A 7,022-nucleotide genomic window follows, 5' to 3' on the forward strand; every position below is an offset into this window, starting at 1 on the left:
AGGTTTTTCAAAAGAAAATTTCTAACAAAATACAGAGAGAAAAATATTTTTACTACACCAAACAATCCGATTGCGCAAATATCCTCAGAGCACAGTCTTTGATGATTTTGGGGTAATCTCTATAAATGTCAGTAATTTCTTACACTGTTGACATAAACTTTTTTTTGAAATCAAAATCCAAACGGATGTTTGTAAAGTGTTGAACGACTTCTGTGTCATGTGGAGAAATAAATAATGAAAAAAGGATATTTGTCTTTGTGGTTGATTTTATTTAATACCCACAATAAATTATTTCAGAATTTTTAGTAACATAATTTAATGTCTTGTTTGGATCTTGTCGTTGTAGTTACGGATGATTGGTTGTGAGCTCTATCATCCTGACTCAGTACTGGCAAAGGTCATGTCTAAATTGGCGACTTGATTAAGAACAAGGTTCTTACTATATAAATTATTTTAATACTACAAAGCTCATTTAACAGCTCAAGGATCCACAAAGGTTTATATTTTCAGTATTTTAGTTACACTAATGGAAATTGACAAACCAATGGCCATTTTTTTCAGTGAGTTTTGCAACTAAACTGATTTCGCTTCAGGATGCATCTAAAATGCATTCAGGCTGGCTGTGTGGTGTCGTGGAAAAGTTGTACGTGCAAAAACCTTTTCCACGTATGAGGACACACTCATGCACGTGCGTTCACTCATCCGAAAAAGTGGCACTTCCGGGCCATGGAGTCCCCACTGCGCATGCTCTGTCTCCTCCGAGTCTAAGGAGGGCTACGATGACCTGGAAGACTGAGAACCTTAGCGGGGGTGTGCGTTTTAATCAGGTTTATCTTTTTATAAAGTGATATTTCAGTGCAAATTTTATACAAGCTGGAATTACTATCTTTTTATCCTAACACTATAAAAAGACTGCTTTAGACAGTCGAGCTGAAGCGGCAAATTGCGCGTGTTTTAACAACTGCGCTTTGGGGAGGGGGATAGTTAAGTCGAATTTGAGGTCTTCCCAACCAAATAAATAAACAAATGCCACCAGGATTGTGTTGCATTGCATGATTGTTTTAACAACTGCTCTTTGTTGACTGTTTCAGATTTTAAGACGCCGTGTATCTCAAGAAATTGTGAATAGGGAGATGGAGTGGGGTTTTTGTCTGTTTTTGAGGGTGGGGGAAGAGGCATAATGTTTTTGTAAGTATGACTAATGTATACTTTGACTTCTAAGGTATACACACACACACACACACAAGAACAACACACAGAAGAAGAAGAGGGGGTAGTTTACTACACGTCATAAAAACACAATTATCTTCTAACTGTATCTTACTGTTCTGACTTTAGAGTCCTTGTTTGTTTACTGAACCGTACTTTGGAGTCATACTGTTGTGATACTGGGGAGGAAAGAGTAAGGTGTGAGAGACTAAACCCTTACACACAAAACTTCAAAAATCATGTGCCATTGTAGATAAACTGATCTACAATGTGTTAGTAAAGAGTGACTTGCACTGCAAATCTGTTAAACCATTGCTTAACGGGCCATTAAGCAATGGTTTAACAAATTTCACTGAAAACTATAAAAGGAATCTGGATTTAATTAGAACATCGTAGTGTTGGATTAAGTGTGGGAAATACTAGTATAAGGTGTCTATGGAACAAATCTCCTTTAACATTCACAGTGACTAAACCAGCTGTCTTATCAGCTGTTATATTTTTTAAACTTAAAATAAACCCCTGAAATTAGAATTTGGTGTTTTAAGTCACCTATTAAAAACACGAGTCAACACTTCTTTCTTTCAGCAGCATTACTGAAGTGACACTTTAATGATGCTTCATATCACAGTCTTTATGATGGAAAAAAACATGTAGATGTCTGCACTGTCACTGTCATGAAAATATCCAGAGCCAGGGTTCAAGCTTCCTCTTCAATTATCATTGATCATTACAGTTTTTTCTGATTGCTTAAGCACATTTTTTGTAACTATTGGCTATTTTTGCAAAACTCTACACACAAATAAGAAAACCTGTCACCCAATTATCAAAACATTGTAGTTCTCTTGCAAAAGCGAACACAGCTAGATTAACTCTTCACACCTTAAAGAAATGGTGTTTTCGTATCAAACAGTACACACAAGCCATCATCTACTAAGCACACAATGCGCCAACTGCACACTGATGGTATGAATACAAAACACATCTGGCTTTTGCTTTCTCTGTGTACAGATGTCAATTTGAGGTCACACTTTTGTCATAGTGTCATGTAAACATACAAGGATCCAAACTTCAAGTATTGGTGTTGTTACGGATTCAAATATTGAGGAGGGATACAGGAGGAAAACCCAAAATAACCACACTGGTCCGGCCGGGTCAAGTCAAACGATGATTTAATGAACACACGCGTGGGAGATGGACACCATACATCAGACAGCATCAGATCTCAATACAAACTCCACACACTCATTGTTTTATAGAAATCAGGGTATTAGAACGCCCCCTCATGCGTACAGATAATACAATACAGTCAATATTGACAACTTTAGACACATCAAGAAAAACATTCTCTTCGTCTCGAGGACAGACACTGGCTCCAGCGCCTCTCCTCGGAGCCAACTGTCCCCTACGGAGACACAACATTACAGCTGCAAGGTTTTCCAAATGATCAAGTTGACCTGTATATTACGCTGAGTCAGGGATACAATATTAACTGCATGTTGGTTTAATGAACTACCATTACTTAAAAACTTAATAAATTGATTGATTGAATCTTTATTTTGAACATGTTAAAAAAGTACATCAACATAGAATCAAAAGAGACAAATAAACAAAGCAAAGTTTAGTTAAAAAGATATAACTGAATAAAAATCACAAAGAATCACATAATATCAGTGTTATGTAAGCGCGTGCAACCTCCTGGGCCCAAAGTCATCTCACACCATGGATCAGCCAGTCATAGCGCTGACTGAAGTTTTTGACCTTTATTAACTCGGGCACAACTCTATAATAAGCAACAAACTGCCATATGTGTAAGGTGATCATGTTTACACCTGCAAAGAGAGATCATATAATTATTCTGACACCTGTAAATAAAAGATTAACACCAGGTTATAACAATCACTGTAATTCAAAGGTTAAATGTAATGTCAATAACTTCAATCAATGTTTAATGCAATGGTTATTAAATGATTCTGATATAATGATGATGATTCTGCTAAAAATGAAATAAAACACCCCTTTTCACCCGACAATTCCCTCTGTTGACCTCTAGGAGAATCCAGAGGTCACAACACCAAATGTTATATCAATTCTTGATCTACACAGCCTGTTCTACGTGCATCAGTGGCATCATGGACATGGGAGTCACAACTCCAGGGTCCACTGCCCTTGTGATCACTTTCTCCAACAATGCTCTGGCACAAGGAATAAAACAACACCCACAAATAACAAAAATACCCACCGAAATAGACAAAGTAAGCATGACCGAAAGCACAAGCCCTTTCCACCGTCCGAACACCGAGTCCATCCAGCCCTCCAGCGGATTGTCAACTCCTGAGTGATCATGCATCGTTTCAGACAGGCTCTTTAAGCCCTCAAGAGCCCGAGTCACTGAGCCGTCCGGAGCGGTGTTGTTTGGAATGAAGGTGCAGCACTGATCTCCAAACATGGCACAAACGCCCCCTTTTTCTGCTAATAGCATATCAAGGGCCATCCTATTTTGCACACCCATTAATGAGGTGGGACCCACCTGCTCCGCTAACCCCTCCATCCCGTCTCTGGTCAGGTTAGAGAGTCTCAGCACATTATAATGAACATAATTAATCCTATCTACGTTCTTGTTTGGGGTCACTGGAAAGAAAGCAGAGATTATTGGAAGATTTTCAAAACCGGCTGCTATTTGATCAGCAAGTTTATATTCACTTGGAACCCCCCTGGGCACTCCAATGGAGTCGATCCAGGTTGGTGAATTCATTCTAGGGTCATAAACATGTGTTCCATCAATTTGTGTTTTTAGCAAAATGTGTCTCTTTCGTCTGGCTGCCAATGTGCGTGTGTTGCGCTGTGGGGTCGCTTTTACCTGATTTCCAATTAGCATAAGTGGCGCTCCTAGTCTCACCATCGCGCACGTCCCCACGCTTCCCAGAGGAACACGAACCAAAAGAGTCTTATGGCCGCAATAATAATACAGCCCGCTTCTGGCCCAGGTTCCAATCAATGTAGTCGCATCACTTACATTATTTGTGGTCCTCCCCAGGTGTGTAACAGAACACCAACTGGGATCAATTTCTCCCAAATTATACTTTACTTTATCGGTGGAGAACTTAAAACACGTATAATTATCCTTTCTAGGCATAAACGGTCCTACTTGGGTGTATTTGTGGATAGGGGGAAATAAACTGGACAAAACAGTGCAATTCCCACTATTCACCACTTCTCTCGTCATTCGCAACATGCAATTATAGCCCCACTGATCCTCTGGATGCAGTGGCGCCGGCTCTGTGAACAAACGCGGTCTAGCGGAAGCACAAGCTACACAATTAGACAATTTTTGTTCTCTCGCATTTTGAGCCATCCAGTCCAGCCAGATGTTGCTGTCACTGAACCCGGTGGCGCGTTCAATCAAATCTCGAGGTTTTAATGTGCTGTAGTCCACCGACAGGACCCGTCTACCGTTTGGTTCCTGTTCCTCTGGCACCGCCTCCGACGACCCGCTTCCTTTTTGGCCTGTAAAAGAAGTAACAGAGTTGATTGGATTGAAAGTCACGTGTGTTTCTGTTTCTTTTCTAACTGACTGTACTATGTTATGTTTTCCTAAGAAATTAACTTTAATTAATCTTTTTGGATCAGTTCCTGCAGTTTCCACACCCACAACTAAATATACAGGTTTTTCCCGCTGCCAATTCCCCAATGACAAAGTTAACAGATTTTTAGATGGACTGTAATCCCTTTGAAGTTTAAGCTCATGTCCTGGTCCTAATTCTGACGGTTCCCAATTTTCCCCAGTATAACCCTTTACCTGATTCCAATTCCTACACCACCCGTCATAAGGCCGATTTCCCCTTTCGCAGTGTGTACTCACTGAGTAATCCCAGCAGATCCACACATTGTATCCTCGCCAATTGCCGCTCGCGCCCTTACAGTTAAAAACATCACACAAATCAAACGTAAAAGAGGTTGTGGAGCCGTTAACATAATCTAATTCTAAACCACCATAAGTGCTGAGACACTCATCCTTTTTACCAGAGATTTCGCGCTTCATTCTCGCCCGCGACTTGAGTTCACTGAGTGGTATATCGAGTGGGGCTGGGCTGGAATGACCTCCGTGCTCAGACAGTCTGCGTGGGCCGGTCTGCAACAAATAAACCAAAAAACATATAGCGGTGATTAATAACATAATTAACATCAAACGAAGTAACATTTTGTTAATTTTTGTAACTTCTCTCTCATCACAGGTTTCTGATTGTTGTAATGGCATTGTATCATGTATGACTTGTTTTTTGTTATTTTTGTCTTTTTTTTTTTTTTTTTTTTTTTTTTTACATACAAGTTCAAAACTCTTCTTATCAAAGCCTTTATGTGAAATCTTCAATTTGATACCGCTCCCTTTTGCTGTCGCGGTGACTTCCTCCTAAGCTGGTCTTCGTTCTTCGGCCTCCCAGATAGACTACCGGTCGGCCCGTTGCACAGGTGTGAGGGTTTATTCTGCCTCTGTTTTTCACCTGTGTTGGGTGGAGTTGCAATTTTTTCCACCCAGCTGTCGTGTGCCGGTGCACACTGCGACCAGTGGTACCAGTTGTCGCCTTTCCCTTTCAGTTGAACCGCTTTCGCCGTCCGGGCAAACACCTCGTATGGACCAGTCCAACGAGGTTCCTTCCACTTGCGTTTGATGACCTTCAGCCACACTACTCTCGCGTCTGGGACCTCTCCTTCTCCTGGGGGTTTTTCACAAGCCACCTGCTTTGTGAAGCTGGACACAAGCGCCTTTAACTCGTTCCAATAGTCTGCGTGAGACCTGTTCCCTCTCGTGCCCTGTTCGACCGGGCCCACCGTCCAAGGTGCCGGAAACTGTCTCCCAGTCTGCAGCTCGTATGGCGTGAAACCTGTGGACTGATTAACAGAACATCTTATGGTCATCAATGCGACCGGCAGGGCCGCAACCCAATTGAGCCCTGTTTGCGCGCAGATTTTAGCTAATTTGTTTTTCAAATTTAAATTCATCCTTTCTACTTTCCCTTGGGATTGAGGATGATACACTGTTCCAAATTTGTGCTGAACTCCCAACATTTTTTCCACCTTTGCCAAATCTTGATTTTTAAAGTGGGTTCCATTATCTGATCGGATCCGTTTAGGGAACCCATGTCGAGGAATATAATGATTTATTAAACATTTGATCACGGTCCTCGCATCTTCCTTTTTAGTCGCCCATGCCTCTGGCCAGCCGGTCAGTACATCTACACACACCAACAAATAACGAAGACCACCAGGGCCTGAATCAATCATATCAGTGAAATCAATGACAATCTCCTCTCCCGGCCTCTCAGGCATCCGGAACTTACCCAATTCTGGTTTGATCGCTGGCTTGGGATTGTGTGCTCCACAGATTAGACACCTTTTGGCCTTCTCCCTTATCATTTCTCTGAGGTTAGGGTGCCACCAGTGACACAGATTCCTCTCCATCTGTGCTATTCCGACGTGTCCAAGCCCGTGGGCCTCGCTCACCTTCTGTTTCGCCATTTCGTCTGTTAGCACGGGACGCCCGTCTGGCCCCCTCCACAAGCCTCCATCCTGCCAGGCTCCCTTATTTTTCCACACCCCCTTTTCCTCTGGGGATGCCTCCTCCTGGGTCTGTTTGACCTCCTCCGTTTGGTTAATTGGCCCTTCCTCTTCTGCAATTACCTGTATCATTTGTCTCCGTCCTTTGTAACCTGCTGCCTCCTTTGCGGCTTCGTCCGCTTTCTGGTTTCCTTTTGCCACCATGCTGGTTCCTTGTGAGTGCCCTTTGCATTTTATGATACTCACTTCTCTTGGATCGG

This window comes from Neolamprologus multifasciatus, chromosome 15, assembly GCF_963576455.1.
Source record: "Neolamprologus multifasciatus chromosome 15, fNeoMul1.2, whole genome shotgun sequence".
Taxonomy (NCBI): domain Eukaryota; kingdom Metazoa; phylum Chordata; class Actinopteri; order Cichliformes; family Cichlidae; genus Neolamprologus; species Neolamprologus multifasciatus.